The following is a 22536-nucleotide window of genomic DNA, read 5'->3' as shown; positions in this document are numbered from 1 at the left end:
GATTTAGCCAGCATTGCTGGTCCCTGATTGGGCTACGGGCTTAAACACACACGGCTAACTACCTACCTGACTACATACGCAGCCGAAGCAGTACTTGCACGCTCTGCTGTCGCAAGTAATAAAAGGGAAACTATACTTTAAGACTATATATATTAGCTTTTTATAGGCCTTTATCAGTCACTATTGTTGTGCTGGGGTGTTTTCTTGCAGAAAGACACATCCCCCTGGCTGTATTTTAGTTCTGTTCCAGTGTTTATGTTGACATTCATCGCTTAGAGGGATGTTTTTGACTGTGAGGGGAGGGGGGAGCTCAGCCAGAGCCAAAAAAAGCCAGAGCCAGAGCCAAAAAAAATACTATAATATCGAGGTTGATAATCGCCCGTTTCGATCACCGGTCGATTTTTTCCATGTAATGTCTTTCCAGGTGTCGGTTGCCTCCCCCCACCGGAACCGCTGTACACGTGCTGTCTGTGCGCCTTCTCTCACAGCCAAGAAGACGGTCTTCTGCAACACGTCATACAGGAGCATAGCCCCAGAGAGCCGCTCACCGCGGCGGCCGACAAACACAGCGATCTCCTTCACACGCCTAACCTCGAAACCCCGCCCACCTGGGCGGAACACCCGGGGGAGAGGGAGTCCCCACCCGAGACGTCAGCGAGACCCGACCGCTCGCCGAGCGCGAGAATTGCGCGCAGGGCTGTCGTCGAAAGTAAACAAAAGGATAGCAGCTCTATGGCCGGGAGTTTTACAGAAGAAGAAACGTCGAGCAGCAGCCTCTTCAAGAAGTGGAAAGACGGAGAGGTTCAGTGTCTCCTGACGCCTCCATGCAGGACACGCTTCTTGGAAAAGGCAGGAGGAGCAAATTGAAAAAGTCGTTGTACGAAGACATATCTCGAGGCATGGCGGAACAGGGCTTCGCCAGGTCCTGGCGGCAGTGCCAGAGGAAAGTCAAGGATCTGAAGAACACGTATAGAAAGATAAAAGACACTGGCGGCGACAAAAGCAGGGCAGCGGAATGGATCGACGGTTCCCAGTTTTGCGAGCAGCTGGACGCCATTCTCGGAGACAAGAAGAAGAGGCCGTCCGTCGCTCGGCCATCGCCGCTTAATAACGTCGACGGTGAGAGAGAGGAGTACGCCACCGATGATGCTGCGGTGGTCGACATCGAGAACTCAGGTAAAACAACAGCCCCACTTAATGAAAGCTGACGACTTAAACTTGTCAGTGAATTGAGTACAAAGTAACCCAATGTAAACTAGTCATTGTGCTTTCTTGGTTTATTTTAAACCCAAGAAAGTATAATGGCTTGTTTACATTTAGCCCCAAATTGCAACTCCAGCTTTTTTTTTTAAATATGTTGAATCTAGAGTTGCAACACCAACCATTGGCATCTAAACAGAAAAGTACTGTATCTGATTGTGTTAAACAACGTTAAACTCATCAATATTGCGGCTCTTTGGAAAGCTTGAATTATCCTCTTTCTATCTGCAAAGTGTTTCTTTCATAAAAATCCACGTAGACATGTTATGAGCTACTTTCTGTGAAGACATTCTGTTTGCAGTTTTTTTCTAAGTATTGGAGTTTAGAAACACTCGTTAGAAATGACTCAACGGTCCTGGGTCCTGTGTTCTCTAAATGTCACATAACGCAGGAGGCAGCAGGACATTGCGTTATAGAAAACGAGGGCTTCCAAAGTTCAATATCATGTACAGTATGCTTTACATGACTTCATAACATGACCATTTAATTTAGAATTAACTTACTGCCAGATTAAATGAATAAATAGTTCACCCCCGCCAGTGATTTTTTGTTTTTCCTCATCTTTTCAAGTAGTCACAGAATATTTATCTCCAGTATGTTTGATGTTCGATCCCCTGATCGTTGGTAAAGATGAAGGTTATAACTCTGTGCTTCCACGCAAAAAAAGGTTTTGTGCTGAAAATAGCCGATCTACAAGCTCATAAAGTGTTGCAGCATGACCTCTTGTGAGCTTGTAGATATGCTATTTTCAGAGTACAACACCCAAGCGCCACCAAACCAACTTGCTTCTCAGTTCCACTAGTCCTTCCCTGACATTTTAGTACATTTTTTATTTTGTCGAAGGAATTGTCAATATATCGAAGGAAGCATGAGCTCAGTTTGTTGCTCTCGGCTTGTTGCGGGTTACAAAAACTGTGGGATAAAAATGTAGTTAAACAAAAAACAGAAAGAAAACAAGCGTCCTTTTTTATCTTATACTTTTCCATGTAATGTCTTTCCAGGTGTCGGACGCCTCGCCACCGCCAACACACACCTCGACCTCCTTCACGCCCGTGTGGCGGCGGGCAGGCAGCCCTACGTCTGCGAGCGCTGCGGCCGCGGCTTCTGGCTCCCTGCCGCGCTGCAGGCTCACGTGCGCGCCGCGCACGCCAAGGACGGGCCGCGCCGCCGCCCGTGCCACGTCTGCGGCAAGACGTTCACGCGCCAGTCTCACCGGAGGCACGTGCTCACGCACAGCGGGGAGAGGAACCACTTGTGCGCGCAGTGCGGGAAAGCCTTCCTCACGTCCGGGGAGCTCATGCTGCACACCAGGACGCACACGGGCGAGAGGCCGTACTCCTGCGAGCTTTGCGGGAAAGGCTTCGTCCGCAAGGTCTTCCTCACGGTGCACATCAGGACGCACAGCGGGGAGAGACCCTTCGCTTGTACGCTCTGCCCCGGGGCCTTCACCGCACGGAAGTACCTGAAGAGACACATGCTGGGTCACAGCGACAAGAGGCCATTCCAGTGCGTCGTGTGCGGCAGCGGCTTTGTGGAGTCGTGCGATCTGAGAAGGCACCTGCGGAAAGCTAACTGTAAAAAGAAGTAGCGCTGTAATACGGCTAGAGGGCAGTCGTGGCCGTGGTGGTTTACTGGTGCCACACAAAAAAAAAGAAATCGGCCATTACAGATCAATCTCAGAAAATGTTTATATTGTGTAAAAAAAGCATTGCAGATGCTTTTGCACCCATAGCACCGCATATCATACGTAACTGACTGCGGGAACTTCCCACTGGACTTCAAGTAACTCTGACTTCAGAAGGTTGACATTTTTCTATTATAAATCTTTGTTTTGAGTGGTCTCCTGTAATATTGTAATATTTTGAAATATGGACTTTTGATATTCATGAGCTGTATGCCATCATTTTCTTTACAAAAACGGTGTGGAATAATTCAGTGAATGTGCAATGTATCTAGAATATATGAAAGTTTCAAGAAATGTATGAAAGTTTCAAGACTATTTACTTTTACAACATTTTCAGAGATTGATGTGTAATCTTTCCCATAGAATCAACCGTTGCTCTACCCCTGAGCCAATGCTGCCCCACACAACACATGCATTAACCAATTCATGCATTAACGATTAACCAATCCAGCTCTATATCCACAACTTTCCAAAGTCCCATCGTGCATTGGGCAGAAGGTGCAGACAGCTTCCGCCCTCGCTGCTGGCTAAACCTAAGGCCCCGATCACCCAGTGCACGTTTTGAAAGTGAAATATAATATAATACTTGTTTTATGTTATTTAAAACACATTTTGCTTGATATTGTTCTCAATTCTTATAACATTAAAATGTAGCAAATATTCCAATGTTTGCTCCTGACAGGTCCGGTGCATATGGATGTTTTTTAGTTTAGTTTACCCTGAGGAAGACTGTTAAAGTCGAAACATTGGTTATTTAAATAAATTATGTGCATAGTGGCTGACGAGCTGTGCCGACTCTTTCTTTTCAACTAGTTAATCATTTTTAACTGCTGTCACTGTGACGTTTTTTTTTAGGTTTGTACATTTGTTTTAACTGTTCTGTTTAGTTGGAAATACAACCATTATAATTGTAAAGCTTTTGCTGTTCAAATAAAACTGAACTAAATTCTAATTCTAAATAACTGAGTTCAGGAACAACAAGCATGTAAATCAGTGTTGATTTTTACTGGTAACTTTGGTTTACTTTTAGTCATAGTCTTTAGTTTCAGTGATATTTTAGTCTTGTGAAATGTTTTACTTTTAGTCTACTAGTAGACTCGATATCATAAGGTTTTAGTCGACTAAATCTACAGTTAATTTAGTCAACTTTTGGCGCTGGCCGTGATGGCATCGAAGCGTCTGATTTTCACGTACTGTAGCTGCATGCTCACAACGCGCTACAGCGCTTGTAGATCGGCTATTTTCAGCATGCATCCGGATTTAAAAAATCAGCCACTGTAACTTGGACCCTTACAGGTCTGTAACTCTGAGAGTGTCCAACTGAACCCTTACAGGTCAGTAACTACAAATGGAACCAAAAGGACCCATAAAGGACTTTTTCAAAGTAACATCGTTGCTTTATAGCACCTTACATTTATGTCATATTATGGTACGTAAATGAATAAATCTTCTCCCCAAGATACAGTAGTATGTCACGAGGACAACCTGAGAGAATATCTGTTTCCAGTATAGGACAGATTGAAAATAACTTCATACTTGAACCCCAGCAATTGAGTGAAAGTGACCACAAGGGGGCAGCAAGACCCCGTTTGTGTCAGAGTATTTCTATTGCTTCTGTTCACTCTGCTGATCTCACAGTAGTGGTTCTCAATGTGTGGTCCAGGGACAGAATGGTCTTCATTGGTGTGGTCAGTGTGTTGTCTGGAGCTATCAGTTCATGACAACAGAAAGGTTTATTGGCGTTTAGGAGACCAAAGGTTGTTTGTGTTCAGAGACCAAGCAAGTCCATGTGGTTGTGAAAGGGTTAAGTTATCCTCTGTGCATGTCAGCACCATTTTGTGTTGACAACGTGAAGTTGAGGGTTGTGCGTGTCGGTACCATTTTGTGTTGACAAGGTGAAGTTGAGGGTTGTGCGTGTCGGTACATGTGGAAGTGCTGTGGTGAATTGAAGGAGAACTTTGAATATGAGCCTCCCCTGCTCTCTTTCTCTCTCTCGGTCTCTCTCAAGCTCATGCTTCCTGTCATGCTTCAACTGTGTGTGTGTGTGTGTGTGTGTGTGTGTGTGCCTGCGCGTGTCTGCGCGTGTGCATTCGTGCAACTCAGATAAACGTGCGCGTGCGTGCGCGCGCACACACTGGTGTAGTCAGCGTGGAGGCGGATAGGCGGCCGCCTCCCCAAGCAAGTGTGATCTGATCATGCCTAAATTAGAAAAAAAGAAAAAAGAAAAAAAAAACAGTCCAACTCCCGACAGAAGTTGCTCGATCAGTTCCTTGTCCATTCACAGGAAGGTGGCCAATTAATCAACACACTCTAGTGTGTTAGCCTGACACTCAGCCTGAATCGCCAAAACAAAAATGTAAAGGGGTGTGGCTAGCGATTCAGGGTCTGGAACTAGGCTAATAGTGTGTTGGAATATTGGATAGGATTTTGTCCACAATTACATGGTGTACAATTCCATTATTCTTTAAACTGAGAGGGAGACAGTGTCTGTCTGTCTGTCTGTCTGTCTGTCTGTCTGTCTGTCTGTCTGTCTGTCTGTCTGTCTGTCTGTCTGTCTGTCTGTCTGTCTGTCTGTCTGTCTGTCTCTCTCTCATAATGTTCCCCCCCTCCCCCCCTTCTCATCAGTCGTCAGAGACCAGATAGAGGAAGAGAGAGAAAAAAAAAAGCCATGTGACACCATTGTAGAGCAGAGCAGAAATGAAGAAACTTCCCCTTAAGGCTTAGCGCCAAGAATGTGTTTCCTGTTTTGTGTGTGTGTGTGTGTGTGTGTGTGTGTGTGTGTGTGTGTGTGTGTGTGTGTGTGTGTGTGTGTGTGTGTGTGTGTGTGTGTGTGTGTGTGTGTGTGTGTGTGTGTGTGTGTGTGTGCCTGCGCGTGTCTGCGCGTGTGCACTCGTGCAGCTCAGATAAACTGCTATGATGAAAAGGATAAAGTTAAAAGTTTAGAGTTTTAGATAAAATGGTTGAAAGACTTGCAGGTTTAGCAGCTCAGTAGTCTTGCATAGCCATACAACTATTCCACAATCTCTGAATGCAAATCGCAGAGTCAATAGTCTGGCCACGCCAGACTAGCAGCTCAGAGAAGACAATGACAGGAATATTGGAGGCTGCTTCCTGTTCACTGAGGTCATTTAGGGTCATCTGTTATGTTTACTGAGCTCATCCACCATCGACATTAGCTTTAGATCACCAGGCCATTTAGGGACAGCTTTTATATAGAAATATAATATAATCTGCTGTTGGTAGAAACGTATATCTTTTCATGATCACTGGATTACAAGAATTCTCCTATTTAGTGCCAGAGGATTGTGGGTATCTGTTTAGTGCAGGAGGCTTGTGGGTTTGGAGATCTGTTAACTGCCTGCAGTTTATTTAAACATTCATTCAGTGAATTCAGTCGGTCTAAAAAGTGATATTATTCATTTTAGACTTTGTCTTGTCTTTGTCTATTTGTAACAAGATATGGAGTATAAACAATACTGTCCTAAACACCTCAGAGAGAGAGAGAGAGAGAGAGAGAGCATTATGATGTTATCATGTAACACACACACACACACACACACACACACACACACACACACACACACACACACACACACACGGCTCTAGAGTCAGTCTCAGCTCAGCACAGTTTACTGTAAGTCACATGACAACTTCTGTGAAATAGAAGGGGGGAAAAAAACAGTTCTCTCAATAGAGGAGGGACTTCAACAGTATCAGAAACATGAGTATCAGAGGAGGGACCAGAACTACTTCTACCAGATGGAAGAAACAGCGTAGAAACTGAACCATTTTGAGACCACAATGAATCCATCTCATTCTGGAGTCACTATGAACTCCCTTTGACACAACACAGCTAAAGGATTAAAGCTTGCAGGTAAGAGTCTGCATTATACTGCAACCACATGTATGTATTGTATGTAGACATTATAAACTCAACATGTATGTATTGTATGTAGACATTATAAACTCAACATGTATGTATTGTATGTAGAGACAGTCTGCTGGTTCAAAGCATACAAATCTGACATCACGCTCTGACATCACGCTGAATCCATATATGGCCAAGACAGATGGCCAAGACAGCCCATATCTGTGTGGCTGTTTCTACAGACAGGGATCTCCATGTATGGGCATAAAAGGGATTGTATGTATGATGTCAGATATCATAGAACATCATAGGACTTTCACATAATGAATAAGTATATATATCACTGGCCAGATGGCCAAGACATGGCGTGACCTAGCTTGCTGCCCTGAGGCGTCTTACTAATTTTTTACCAGTACACTAACCGATAATCGGGCTATTTAATTACCCTCCCGACAATCGGGCTGCCTCCGACTGAAACGGGCCCGACTATCGGGCATGAACGTCGTCTAGCGTGAGGTCTCACAGATCCACTTGGAGCCCAGCCGAGTGGCTCGGAGGACGATCGGGGGTAGCCCGACTCTTTTCAAACATGTTTGATATTTTCCTGGAAAATAGGTACAGCAGCTGCTGATAGACGCAAGTCTCTGAGCATACGTATGACTGAGTGACAGATCCATCTCTTTTTTTCTCTCCACCTCTCCCTCTGCCTCTCACTCACTCACTCACACACACACGCGCACGCACACAGACACACTTTTCATAGCGTCCGTCCGACCATTAGGTTGTATCATGAATGATTGGGATTTAAATTAAAACTCAACGGTAACGCGATCCAAAAAACAAACAGAAGAAATAACGCTACCAGCCACTGTCTGCATGGTCAGTCATAGGCTGTGACCAGTCCAGCACATCACATCAAAGAAGTACACGCCTATCCTGATCCACGGGGGCTCTCCCCTGATCTACAAGCCTACAACGTGGCACGGAAGGGACACCGTTTGGTCTTGGAGATCTATGTTCTGTGTGCGCTACACCGTCATACGACTAATCATAAATCAGGCACCGTGAGAAGGAGCAGCACTTAATAGCGCAGGAGAGAGAGGATGTCAGAGTTGGATGGACATGAAACATGTCAGTTAACTCATATTATCATCAAAATAGGACACAACTTCCATATTGAAGCTTTTTTTTCCCGTTGCGTGAGGCGGTGTTGTACGTGTTGAGTGAGTGGATAACGTAATGTGTTTGTATGTGCGTGTGCGTGCAGCGTGCGTGTTGCAAAGCACAGCGCTCAGAACAGCCCCCGTGGCATTTTGTATCAATGATATTATTTATTATTGCTGTGTTCGAGCCCGACTCAATCGGGATAGAATCCTGTAGCGTGCGGAGCGCCCGACTGTTCAAAACGGCTAGTGTGAGCCCGTTTAGATTATCTGGTCAAATAATCTGAAAAAATGATCCTGTAGTGTTTAATTCTACCCGATTCAGTCGGGCCCGATTATCTTGTAATGTATGGCCGGCTTAAAGCCCGTATCAGAGTCGGGGGTGTAGTGCCGTGTAGTCTTTTTGAGTCATAAAACTACAACGTTAACGCTCAAAAAGACTACACGGCACTACACCGCGGACCCGACTCTGATACGGGCTTTAGACTCCCTAATCGGGAGATAAGCGACCGCCACGACATGGTGGGGTGCAGAGAGATATTTGTGTCTTTATTCTCTATTGTTAGAACATGTTTGGCAGGAACCAAAGTGGGAAAAAAAATCTCTCTCTCTCTTCAGGTTCAAATCAAATCAAATCAAACTTTATATAGCTCATAACTAGGGGCGACCGCGCTTTTGCCGTGGCCGCCCCTAGGCTGTGGAACGACCTTCCTCTTCGTGTCAGTTCTGCCCAGTCTATTGAGGTTTTTAAGTCCCTTCTTAAGACTCACTTTTTTAATCTGGCTTTTAACCACAGCTTTTAAAATTTTAACTTTGTTATTCTTCTTCTCGCTTGTTTGTTTGTCTGTACTTTGGTTGTATTGTTTTTCGATTCCACTGTTTTTTAATCTGTTGTAAAGCACTTTGGTCGGCATTGTCGTTTTTAAATGTGCTATATAAATAAAGTTTTGATTGATTTTGATTGATTGATAGCACGTTGATTTGATTTGATTTGATTTGATTTTATTTGAAAAGCAGTAAAATACAATACAGCAAATCGAGGATTACGCAGAAAAGTCGTGAGACTTATTTCCGCTGAGGTCCTCATACAAATAACAATTACTAAGTTAAAAACCGAACAAATTACAATACAGACATACATATACAGTACCTACAAACAGTACAACCATAAAACATAAACCCATACTCCCGTGTCTTTCTTAGACTATCGGGGTACCCTTTCTAAAAGACCTGCTTTTATCTTCTGCTTAAAAACCCTTACATTGCTTGTCAATTTGACATTTATTTCTAGGTTATTCCACTGTGTGGCTCCTAGGTATGTAAAAGAACCCTTACCTACTTTACCTTTAAAAGTTGGGTGGCTCATGTCTGCTATGCTAGCTCTGGTAAAGTGTGTGTGCACATCACTTACTCGCGTAAAACATCTCTTTAGATATTCTGGGACTTCTCCATATTTAATTTTATGTACCATGGTCAGTCTTGACATGGTCACTCTGGATTCCACAGGGAGCCAGTTGATTTCCCTAAATTGATTCCTCCCTATATGGGATCTGGGCTCTAGCCCCAGTATGACCCTGATCAGTCTATTTTGTGCTGACTGTAGCTTTGTCTTTTGGGACTTTAATAGGCCCTCGAACCAGGATGTACATGCATAGTCAAAATGGCACAAAATCAAGGAGTTTGCCACCGTCAGACTAGTTTCCCTATCTAAATATCTTGCTGTCCTTGCTAAGAATTTGGTCAGGCCAGAGACCTTGCTCAAGACCTTGTTTGCCATATTTTGGCCATCTAAGTTACCTTCCAAGATACAGCCCAGATATTTCACTGATGTTTTAGCTGCTATAAAATCAGAGTTAAGTTTGACCTTGAAATCGGTGTTCCTTCCTAATTGTATTTTTGATCCAAACAGGATTGCTTCTGTTTTCCCCGAGTGTAAAGATAGCTTGTTGTCAATAAGCCAGGAGTTGACATTAGCCAATTCCTTACTCAGGGAGCTCTCCAGGATTGATTGGTCCTTATGGGACATTAGCAGGGCCGAATCATCTGCATACAGGAATAAGTCACAGTTACAGGCATCTATCATATCATTTATATAAATTAAAAACAAGGATGGGCCTAGAATGCTTCCCTGAGGGACTCCACATTCCATGGTGTTTGGGTCTGACAATACACCACTTACCTCAACCCTTTGCTCTCGCCCTGTCAGGTAGGAATTAAACCACCTGCAGGTTGCCATGTCTGCCCCCAGGGCCTCAAGCTTGTTCACTAACCTGTTGTGGTTCACCGTGTCAAAAGCTCGCCGCAGGTCGAGCATCACCATACCACAGAGCTTCCCTCCGTCAACCTCCTTCCTAATTTTCTCTGTTAAATACAATAAACATGTATCGGTTGAGTAAGATTTTCTAAAACCTGATTGTAGTTTGTACATTAGATTGTTCCTATCCATGTACTCATTTAACTGCCCGTTAATGATTTTCTCAAAGATCTTTGACATGGAACCCAAGATTAACACTGGTCGATAATTACCTGGGTCACTTTTGTTTCCTTTTTTATACAGGGGGAGAATCTTTGCCTTTTTTAGGTCATGGGGAAAAACTCCCTGTTCAATGGATAGGTTGAAGATGTCTGTGATACTGGGAGCTATCTGCATTGCTGCATCCCTTAAAAAGAGAGGAGATATACCGTCCAGGCCTGTGGCCTTAGTGCAATTTATCTCCAAGAGCATCTTAGAGACCGCTCCCACCTCAACCTTCTGCAGTGAGAATGAATTTGAACTCACTCCTTGCTTCTCATAAAAATCCCTGACCCTGTTAATGTCAAATAACCCAGGTGTGGCCGGCAATTTGGAGACCAGATCTGCTGCTACATTTGTGAAGTAGTTATTAAATTGATTTGCCACCAATTTGTTATCATACTCCATCTCTTCATTTATCCTAAGGCCTATTTTGCTGCCTTTTGTTTTTATTTTATCTCCTGCTCCAAGTTCTTTTAGGGTCTTCCACAACTTCTGCGTATTACCTTTATTTTCCATGATCTGATCTTTATAATGGGACTGTTTAGTTTTCTTAATGAGCCTCTGAGTCTTGTTCCTCCGTTCCTTAAAACAAGAAAAATCTTCTAAAGAATTCGTTTTGCGAAATTTTTTTAGGGCTGTCTCTCTGGCCCTGATAGATTCTAATATTTCATTGTTAAACCAGCTGCTCGACCTTTGTTTTATTCTTACTTGCCTGAGGGGTGCGATTTTGTCAATTTCTTCATGGAAATCTTTCCCAAAAGCTTCCCATGGCCAGGACAGTTTTGTGATCACAAAATTTCTCTTTCATTACTTTCCTTGTACAGTACGTTATATAATGATCACTTATACCGTACACAATTGTACCACTCTGAGATATTTTTGAGACATCTGAAGCTAAAATTAAATCAATGATAGTTTTAGATTTTTTGCCTATTCTGGTGAATTCTTTTATTAATTGCTTAAGACCAAAAGAATTGCAAACTTGTTCAAGCGCTTTCAAAGAAGGATGGGCGGAGTTTGCAACATCGGTGTTCATATCTCCCAAAATCAGAGTTTCCATTGATACAGTCACGTTAGATAAGACTGAGTCCAAGGTGTCATAAAACCCTGTCTGATCTGGAGGTCTGTAACAAGCCCCAAATAATATCGGTTTTGTTTTGGCTAAACAAATGTCCAACCATATGATTTCCAGATCGCTCATGAGATCCTCTCTGACATTAAAAGGAATGTCCGATCGTATGTATACACATACCCCCCCTCCTTGTCGGTTTCTGTCTTTCCTAATTATATTATAATTTGGGATTGCAATTTCAGAGTCATTTATACTAGAATCAAGCCAGGTTTCCGTAAAACACATTATTCCAAGCTTTGCATCTTTTACCAAATCCTCAATTTCACCTATTTTGTTAAACAGGCTACAAATATTAAGGTGTAGAAAATGCAAACCTTTCCTACAAAACACTGACTTGAAGACCCTCTTTGTTTGTGCCAGTCTTCTGCCGCGGATGACGATCCATTTATAGTTGTGTTGCTCTTGGCCTTGACCGTGGCCGCAGTCCTGCTGACCCGCCTGGATGCTTCCCTTTCGTCTGGCGGAGTCTCCCCGCTGTTTACCCGGTTTGCTGCCGTCTGGAACGTAGCCAGCGGCCGCTTTGTCGTCGGGTTCATGCCGTCGTTCTGGAGCGCCTCACTACCCGCCGGGATTGACGCTGTCTGGAACGCTGCCGGAGGCTGTGTAGACTCCGTATTGCTGCCATCAGACTGCGTGGTGGCGAGGATGCCTCCGCTCTGGAACGTCTCGTAGCCCGCTGTGTTTGACGCTGTCTGGAACGCTGCCGGAGGCTGTGTAGTCTCCGTATTGCTGCCATCAGACTGCGTGGTGGCGAGGATGTTTTTGCTCTGGAACGTCTCATAGCCCGCTGTGTTTGACGCTGTCTGGAACGCTGCCGGAGGCTGTGTAGTCTCCGTATTGCTGCCATCAGACAGTGTTGCTGCGAGGATAACGTCGCTCTGGAACGTCTCGCTGTCCGTGTTGTTCGTGGTCTGGAACGCAGCCGGTGCCTGTGCAAACACCGGATTCCTGCCATCAGCCAGTATCCCAGCGAGAATGATGAGCCATTTGAACAACGGCGAGGGAAGATGGATCCAAGCCAGTAGAATGTTTGCAGCTTCGGGTGTTAGCGGAGGCCATATCAGCTGCTGCTGGATGAAGTTGTTCTGTGGCCTGATAGCCTCATTCGTCTGTGTTATGGGCACCTGAGTTGTTTCGTGTGGACCCGGATTTTGTTCCACATCGCCCGCTAACAGGAGAATCACCGCTATCTGTACCAGGCCTCTGGAGGAGCGAGATGTTCCCCTTTCTTCACCTTTGGAAGGAGACCTGGCGTGACCGTTGTCCAACAGCCCAGAGAACAGTAAGAGTTGGCTTCTCACCGCTGGTGTGTAGTTGCAGGAGTTTTCTCCCATGTTGTTTAGCATGAGATTCCTCAACTGGATTAGACATACACAAGATATTATAAATCCGATCGCCACCCACGGGGGAACACTTTTTGTTACCCGTGGCTTTTCTACCGATTTTATTGTTTTAATCGCATAGAAGCGCTTTAAATCCTTAAATGTTTGCCGCGATGCGCTGCGAGTCATGCCGGTTGCGGCCATCTTGCTTACAAACAGTCGAGCTGAACCAAAGTGCTGTACAGGTAAAAACACAAACAATACAAGCAGAGGAAAAAAAGCAAAGCATAGCAATTCATCAAATAAAACAGTTCAAACCAAAAACAGCAAAGCAAGGGGAACAGCAGCAGGCAGCTAATACAAAGATATGCTGAATTTAAGCAATTACCGGTAGGTACCATTAAACGCTAAAGAAAAAAGGTAATTAATAGTGTTTTAAAAGTCCCAATTGACTGTGCCAATCTAATGTAGATGGGCAGGCTATTCCAAAGCCGAGAGGCTGTGGCTGTGAAGGAAACGGTCACCCCTACTCCTTTTTAAATGTGTTAAGCCGCATTCCTAAGCCAAATGCATTTGGGTCTCCATCTGGAATCAATGGGCTACAAAGAGTCCCCTCAAATTATTGGCTTCAGAATGCGACAAAAACAAAAAAATATTATTGAACTCAAGTCTCCATGGGGTGAGTAATTAATAGAACATTTTTTTTATTTTGGGGGTGAACTGCTCCTTTAAGCTCAGATGTATACTTCATGGTACCACAGTGTCGCATACTGAAATGAGCAGATCTACAAGTTCACAGAACATCATTGACACCCCACAAGGTAAGCTTGTAGATTTGCTGTTTCCGTTCCATGAAACCCTTATGCAACAGAGTGCCCTGGAACGACCTTTCTCTCTCTCTCTCTCTCTCTCTCTCTCTCTCTCTCTCTCTCTCTCTGTGTCTCTGTCTCTCCCCCCTCCTCTCTCTCTCCAAACAACTCCTCCCTCCTCATCGAGTCAGGCAGAGAGAGAAAAGTTCATGTTCTTTGTTCTTTGGGTTTTTTCACAGTAAGGAGAGACTGAGAGAGAGAGACAGATGAACAAGACGCACACAGACAGAAGACGGACATTTTGCTGTTAAAACTTGTGAAGAGAGTGAGTAGAAATGTATTTAATTTCTATAATAAAACCACACTAATATGTGCATGTCAAGTTAAACATAATAACAATTGGCTTAAAAGTAATATCATGATAATGCGATGCATTATTATGACATTTTGAAAATGTTTGCCTCTTATATTATTTGACAATCTGACCAGTTTTTATAGCATAGTTTGTTGATTACTTTTGATGCAGTGAAGGTCTTTTTAAAAAGGTCTTAAATTGTCACTTCACTGCCCTCATGTGGTGGAGATGGAGAGGTGACAACGAGGAAAAACATATAAGCCCAAATTATACTTTGTATGGCAGTGTCAAGTACTGAAAATAGCAGATCTACAAGCTCACAGCGTGTTGCCACCTGCGTCACCTACAGCTTGTAGATCTGCTGTATTCACGTCACACGTGTTGCCATGTGACATCATCCTACAGCGGAGCTGAAATGGTGGCAGTGGCTCAGGAGCGACCGGGTGGAGAACCGGAAGAGTCCTTGAGCAAGACTCTGAAGTCTGAACCCCTAGTGTGTGTGTGTGTGTGTGTGCGTGCGCGTACGTGTGCGTGTGCGTCAGAGTGCATGTGTGAGTGCCTGCGTGCTTGCGTTTGTGTGGTCACAGGCTCTCACAGCTAAGGGCTGCACAGATTCCGGTTGTTCATGTCGTGAAATCGTGGCGTTTGAGAATATTTAAATGATGCTAGGTTTCAGCCCACTTAAAATATGATTCTTTTGGGGGTCGCGGCATAATGAACACATAATAATGAACACATCCCTGAATAGTCAACCATCAAACACAGTGTTTGTATGTATGACAGTTTACCTCAAAGGATATTAAAATAACATAATCATGGGCCGTTAGAGCAAACATTTTCTTCTATCAATCTTCCCAGATAAACTTCATTTTGCCGCGCTACTCCTCCTGCAGTTTTGAGGGCAAACACTTGGACCATGTGTCAAATCCAACATCAGGAATCATGTTCTTTGCTAAGAGATATGTTATATAGTTTAATTTATATTAATGTATTTGTGAATTAACTTTCTCCATTGACTCGAATGAGAAAATGCAAAAATCTAACTTTCCAAATATGGAGATGACTGACATCATAGATGTTTGACGTCATAGACCACATGAGACACAGCATATCCATATATGGGCATTCCAAGATATGGGCTCAATATTGATGACATCAGGGATCTCCATATATGGACATAAAAGGCAACCAGACTTCTTTCTAGTATTGAGACGTGTGTTATGGTGATTGTTGCTCTGTGTGTGCAGTGTGGTCTGGGTAGGTGTTTGACTCCCTGCCCCTGGCAGGAGTAGACCTGTAAGGGTCCATTTGGTTCCATGAGTGTGTAAATAGAATAGGAACCAAATGGACCCTTACAGGTCTGTAACTCTGAGAGTGTACAAATGGAACCAAATTGTTCTAAATTAACCTCTGATGTAATGAATGAGTCCAACTGACACACAATCTCTCTCTCTCTCTCTCTCTCTCTCTCTCTCTCTCTCTCTCTCTCTCTCTCTCTCTCTCTGTCTGTCTGTCTGTCTTTAAAGGTCTCTGCTCTACCATGAGTGGCTCAGGGGAGAGAGAGGAGTTGGACCCTGGAGAACATAAGAGGTCTGTCTGTCTGTCTGTCTGTCTGTCTGTCTGTCTGTCTGTCTGTCTGTCTGTCTGTCTGTCTGTCTGTCTGTCTGATCTATTTCATTGACTGTAGCTGACAGAGTACAGCATCTTGCAATGGGCCAGGGGCCAGTTGCACCACCAGAACGTAAGTTCTGCTCTAAGTTAGGGTATAAAGTCCTTACTAGAGGCTTAGTAACTACTAGTTAGTTTGTAACTCAGTGAGTTACTAACAGGTGTTGCACCACGACTTCTTAAGGCATAACGTAAACGTATAATAACTAGTAATGCGTAGACTGTTCCTAAAGTAATGTATAGTCGAATAAAATGACGTCATAGCTCCCGAATCCAATGAAAAAGAACTGTTTCTAGTAAGGAAGCAATGCTTGTATCGTCTTTTTTCAACAGAGAGCTCTGTCTCTCCACTGGCATGTACACAAGTCACTGATATGCGTGCACAGGGCGAGCGCATCCCTGCACACTGCCCTGTAAACGGATTGTATCACAAATTATATTGGCCTCATACATTTTTCCCCGTTGTGAAGCAACGCAGGGCAACGCATATTTTGAGACACAGGGGAAGAGAGCGCACCGTTCAATTCGCTGTTGTGCTGTATACGGTATATCCAGTGGTTGAAAGTACTCAAATGAATTAAAAAAGTATCAATCCTGCAATATAGAAATACTCTATTGAATGCAGACACACCGTGAGCTTGTAGATCGGCTATTTTCAAATGATCGAAATAGGGCTTAATGTATGTTTTAAACAGATGGGTCGTTTCATTGTTGAATTAATTAAATAGCAGATATAATGCTGTCTGCCACGTTAGTAGTGTAGTTGCTCTACTCCCATAGTGATAGGTTACTTAGTAAGGACTTAGTGCTGCCTAAAGGCTGGTGTAAATATTTAGTAGTTACTTAGAGATAGGTTAGAGTGGTGCAACAGCTGAAATTCTAGTAATGCGTAAGTCTTGACTTAGAAGCCATTTACGTTACAACTAGGCTACGTTTGAACTTAGTGTGAGGTGGTGCAACCCCACCCACTTTTTGGATACAACGCTTGGTGATGGTAGGAGCGGTTGATAACCTGGCGAACTACTCCCGGAAAAAGCTCATTTGGGCATGTTATGAGCAGGAACCTCATCTCGTAGCGCAGCGGAGTGAGAGGTTACGAAAGGAGCTAATACTTACTAAACATCAAGGATACCCATACACCAGAGGCAGCTCCACTAATCACCTTCAACCCATGCAGATTTGACACTAAAAAGGCTCAAATTTGTTCTCCTGCTATACCACTAGCATGTGAAACACCCTATCGCAAGCCCCAAAGGAGTGTAAATACATAACCTCCTCTAAAATTGTTCCGACAGACGGCTGCTACTCAAAACCTGTAGACTAAGTGTAACGGAGGTGATCCGAACCTCCCCGCCCGGCTTCGAATCCGGGTCTCCCGCGTGAAAGTCCAATATCTTAACCATTACTCCAAAGGAATATCTCTATGGAACGAGAGCAGATACTAGACTTTTGAGGCTTCAGGCTGGGGCTGCGACTCTCTCCGCCACACTCACCCCCCTTTGACCTCCTCCTACGGGGAAGCCCGAATCCGGGTCACGGCACCAATGTAACGGAGGTGATCCGAACCTCCCCACCCGGCTTCGAACCCGGGTCTCCCGCGTGAAAGTCCAATATCTTAACCATTACTCCAAAGGAATATCCCTATGGAACGAGAGCAGATACTAGACTTTTGAGGCTTCAGGCTGGGGCTGCGACTCTCTCCGCCACATAAGCTCATACTTACCTCCTGTTTTTCACTGTAAATACAGTATATACTATTGTTTTCCTTTTCTTTTTTCTTCTTTATGATTACAAACTGTAACCCTGACAGGTTTAATAAAGACCTAAAGAAGATATTTGTCATGACTGTAGCCCTGGCAGGTTTAACAAAGACCTACAGATGGATGAAACTCAGCGTTCTGCCAAACGCCACAGATCAGAGTCTCCAACACCCAGCCTTGTGTCTATGAAGAGTGACCGTTCTAGATGGGCACCTCCTGACTTCAGTGGACCTCCACACACAGAGTAAGTGAATCCTCCTTTACAATACACACAGCAATATAACACAACAAAGTGATCTACATGTATAACATTCCTGTGACTGTGGGTACTTAGTAAAGCACTAGTCCTCACTAGGCTGAAGGCATGGCAGAGACTGTTTTGCACCCTGTCTGTCTATCTGTCCGTCCGTCCGTCCGTCCGTCCGTGCGTGCGTGTGTGTGTGTCCATGTGTCTGACTGTGAACAGCTAATCTCCGGCACCGTTTCCCCGAAGGGGCGCTGGAAGTGGGGTGCTGAGGGAGCTGCAGCTCCCCTGGTGTTGGGGAGTAGAAAAATCCATTTTCCGATTGAGAAAAAAAAAATATATAGGCCTATATATACACACACAGAGCTATATTAAAACAATAATGTATTTGACTTTGGGGAATAAAATATGTAAATAAAAAAAGGTGTTTGATTATCACATGGTCACCTAATCACATGGTCACCTTGCCACCTCCGGTCAGAAGGGAAGTCGAATTTAAACTTTGTTTTAAAATAAAATCCCGCTTTGATGGCACACCAAAGTCTATTTATTTGAGAACTAGAAACTGTCTCTAGACTCATTGTTGCAAACTAACACCGTTGTATATGGGGAATGAAAAACAGTAGAAAACTGTTGCAAAAATAATACCCGATTTTGTAGTGTGTGCGTGAGTGACCGTGCGCGCGCGTGTGTGTGTGTGTGTGTGTGTGTGTGTGTGTGTGTGTGTGTGTGTGTGTGCATGCGTGCTGTGTGTTGCACTGTGTGCTAACTAGTAACTATACAGCTCCTTGTTACACCGTTGTGCGGGGGGAATAAGCACCCGAAACCGTGATAAAAAGAACCCAAAACCGGATAAAAAACATGAATTTTCGGCACGCGGCCAAAGGCCGCACGCACTCCTCCAAGCTCAGCTCCCCTTGGGATTTGGGAGTTCCAGTGCCCCTGCCCCGATCGCAGCGAAACTGAATGTTTGCAGTGCTCCGTTTTGAACAAAATGCCACAAATCACGAACACAGCGTGTGATTTCCGTGAAATTTTGCACGCATTTTCCCATTAGGCCGAGGAAGAAATGATACTTGAAAGTGCGTGCGAGTGTGCGTGCGTGCGTGTCTGGCTGAAGGCAAATCCCTACACAGTATTTATATAGTCATTAAACCAAACGGATATGTCAGGCACCTCAAATCATGATGACGGTGTGCGATTTCCCTAAAATTCTACACGCACGTTCCCGCTACTGAAGAAATTATACCTGAAAGTCTTCAAATCGGCCTCCTCACCTGGGCCTGGCGCTTATGAAATCTTGGTCCATGGACTCCACATTATCCTGGTCTAAGGTTTTCCTTTGACAAAATATTGGCTTTTGAGATGGAGAACAGTGAAGTTCACAGCATTGATTACTGATAAATGTGGAGTCTGGACAGGCATCCCACCCCACACTGCTACAGGACTAGCCTGATGAATCAGTCCGCACATTACCACCCCCTGTTGTTGGGTGGTGTGTAGTGTGGACTGACAACGGAGATATTTTATTTTATTTCAAGCTCGCCTGAGGAGCGGGCGAATTGAATGGGCCATTCAGGGCTGTAGACTTGAGGCACGTGGTAGGCTGGTCCGGTCGCAGCCCCCCCCCCCCCCCCCCCAGCTGTTCTGCCCATGTGAGAGTCCCTAGTGGACTCTGATTGGTGCTCTTCTGCCCACGTGAGTCTTTAGTGGACTCTGATTGGTCCGTGAAAACTGTCATGGCGGAGTCAGACTCGACTCGAATTATTTTATTAGATTAGAGATTAGTTTAGTCAGCAGCTAACCAGGGGAATGTGTTTTTTCTCTGACTGCTGCACCGTTGCTTTGCAAAGTTCAGTTAAACCAGCACATATATATATGTAAACAGTGCTGTTATTTTACATTCCACAGACCAGAAGACACTGGCCACTCTGGCCATGTTCAAGTGATTAGACAGATATCTGGTGGTGTGTTTATAGACGGTTGTTGCGTCCCCTCTCAAATGAGTACTTGCCCCGTCAGGCAACCTGAAAGCAAACTACACTGGCCTGAAAGTTTTATTTACCTGCCAGGGGCAACACTTAATGTCAACACCTGTTTAACATCATGTTGATCCTCTCTTTCTCTCAGGGTCCATCAGCAGAGAGCAGGGTCTCCTGTACCCAGCTGTGTGTCCATGAAGAGTGACGCGTCCATGTATAGACCTATTCTCTTCGAAGATGGACACCACTCTACTGATCCCAGGTCAGAATGTAAAACACACAGAATACAACACATCATTTAGTTGTTATCAAACTCTACTGAACAGACAGCGTGGTATGGCACTCATTATTTTAGCATGACAACATCCTTCCATATTTGATTCATACATTTTATACCAAATCAAATAATGTCAACTTTTTTTGTCAAGCTCCACTGGATAGAACCGTGTCATAGTAAACTGCATGCATTACCCATCTGTGGTTGTGGTAATAAAACACACACACACACACACACACACACACACACACACACACACACACACACACACACACACACACACACACACACACACACACACACACACACACACACACACAACCTGACAGTGTCATGCAAAAATACCAAAAGGAACAGATCTACAAGCTCACAAAACATTGCACTGTGATGCTTTGTGCTTGTAGATCTGCTATTTTATTTTTTAATGAGACCTATAATGAAATGTCCAGGTTCAACGTGGATTCTAGATTATATCAATGAATAAGCAATACAAAGAGAATCATTCATGATATTACTGTATTAGCAAAAACACATACATTATTGTATTTCATTGACTGTAGCCCTGGCAAGTTTAATAAAGACCTAGATATGATCTATTTCATTGACTGGAACCCTGACAGGTTTAATAAAGACCTAAAGATGATCTATTTCATTGACTGTAACCCTGACAGGTTTAATAAAGACCTAGAGATGATCTATTTCATTGACTGTAACCCTGACAGGTTTAATAAAGACCTAGAGATGATCTATTTCATTGACTGTAACCCTGACAGGTTTAATAAAGACCTAAAGATGATCTATTTCATTGACTGTAACCCTGACAGGTTTAATAAAGACCTAGAGATGGATGAAACTCAGCGTTCTGCCAAACGCCACAGAGCAGAGTCTCCAACACCCAGCCTTGTATCTATGAAGAGTGACCGTTCTAGATGGGCACCTCCTGACTTCAGTGGACCTCCACACACAGAGTAAGTGAATCCTCCTTTACAATATACACAGCAATATAACACAACAAAGTGATCTACATGTATAAGATTCCTGCGACTGTGGGTACTTAGTAAAGCACTTGTCCTCGCTAGGCTGAAGACATGGCAGAGACTGTTTTGCACTCTGTCCGTCTGTCCGTCCGTCCGTCCGTCCGTCCGTCCGTCCGTGTGTGTGTGTGTGTGTGTGTGTGTGTGTGTGTGTGTGTGTGTGTCCATGTGTCTATCTGTGAATAGTGTGTGTACTGTATAGTGCGTGCGTGCTTGCGTGCATGCGTGAGTGTGTGCGTGCGTGCGTGCGTGTCTGGCTGAAGGCAAATCCGTACACAGTATTTCTATAGTCATTAAATCAAACGGATATATGTCAGGCACCTCAAATCATGAACACGTGTGTGATTTCCGTCAAATTCTGCATGCACATTCCCGCTAGGGAAGAAATTATACCTGAGAGTCTTTAAATTCTGCCTCATCACCGGGGCCTGGCGCTTATGAAACCTTGGTCCTTGGACTCCGCATTATCCTGGTCTGAGGTTTTCCTTTGCCAAAATATTGGCTTTGAGATGCAGAACAGTGAAGTTCACAGCATTGATTACTGATAATATGGAGTCTGGACAGGCATCCCACCCCACTCTGCTACAGGACACCTCTCTCCAGCAGTTTTCCTCTCAAAGAGCTCCAGATAAACTTCCACATCGTTATCGAGGTTAGTTTAGTCAGCAGCTGACCAGGGGAATGTCGTTTCTCTGACTGCTGCGCCGTTGCTTTGCAAAGTTCAGTTAAACCAGCACATTATAGATAAACAGTGCTCTTATTTTACATTCCACAGACCAGAAGACCACGAGACCAAGAGACACAAGTGATTAGACAGATATTGCGTCCCCTCTCAAACGAGCACTTGCCCTGTCGGACAACCTGAAAGCAAACTACACTGGCCTGAAAGTTTTATTTACCTGCCAGGGGCAACACTTAATGTCAACACCTGTTTAAAATCATGTTGATCCTCTCTTTCTCTCAGGGTCCATCAGCAGAGAGCAGGGTCTCCTGTACCCAGCTGTGTCTCCATGAAGAGTGACGCGTCCATGTATAGACCTATTCACTTCAAAGATGGACACCACTCTACTGATCCCAGGTCAGAATGTAAAACACACAGAATACAACACATCATTTAGTTGTTATCAAACTCTACTGAACAGACATTGTGGTCTGGCACTCATTATTTTAGCATGACAACATCCTTCCATATTTGATTCATACATTTTATACCAAATCAAATAATGTCAACTTTGATGATTATAAGTCAAGCTCCACTGGATAGAACCGTGTCATAGTAAACTGCATGCATTACCCATCTGTGGTTGTGGTAATAAAACACACACACACACACACACACACACACACACACACACACACACACACACACACACACACACACACACACACACACACACACACACACACACACACACACACAACCTGACAGTGTCACGCAAAAATACTAAAAGGAACAGATCTAC

The 22536-nt window shown here is 44.1% G+C and overlaps 2 long non-coding RNA genes across 2 annotated transcripts in view; one reads left to right on the top strand and one right to left on the bottom strand.

Moving 5' to 3' along the window:
* Positions 1 to 22536, bottom strand: part of LOC308308390 — a 319469-nt gene that overhangs the window by 21183 nt on the left and 275750 nt on the right. The gene's annotated exons all lie outside the window — the stretch shown is intronic.
* On the top strand, positions 13997 to 17761 carry LOC308308387. The gene is made up of 3 exons (XR_013963283.1): positions 13997 to 14078; positions 15635 to 15698; positions 17628 to 17761. It is a non-coding gene; the product is annotated as an uncharacterized lncRNA (long non-coding RNA).

Source organism: Nannobrachium achirus, assembly GCF_963921795.1.
Source record: "Nannobrachium achirus genome assembly, chromosome: 23".
NCBI lineage: Eukaryota > Metazoa > Chordata > Actinopteri > Myctophiformes > Myctophidae > Nannobrachium > Nannobrachium achirus.
The sequence above is the reverse complement of the archived record's forward strand: the minus strand, read 5'-3'. Positions and strand labels throughout refer to the sequence as shown.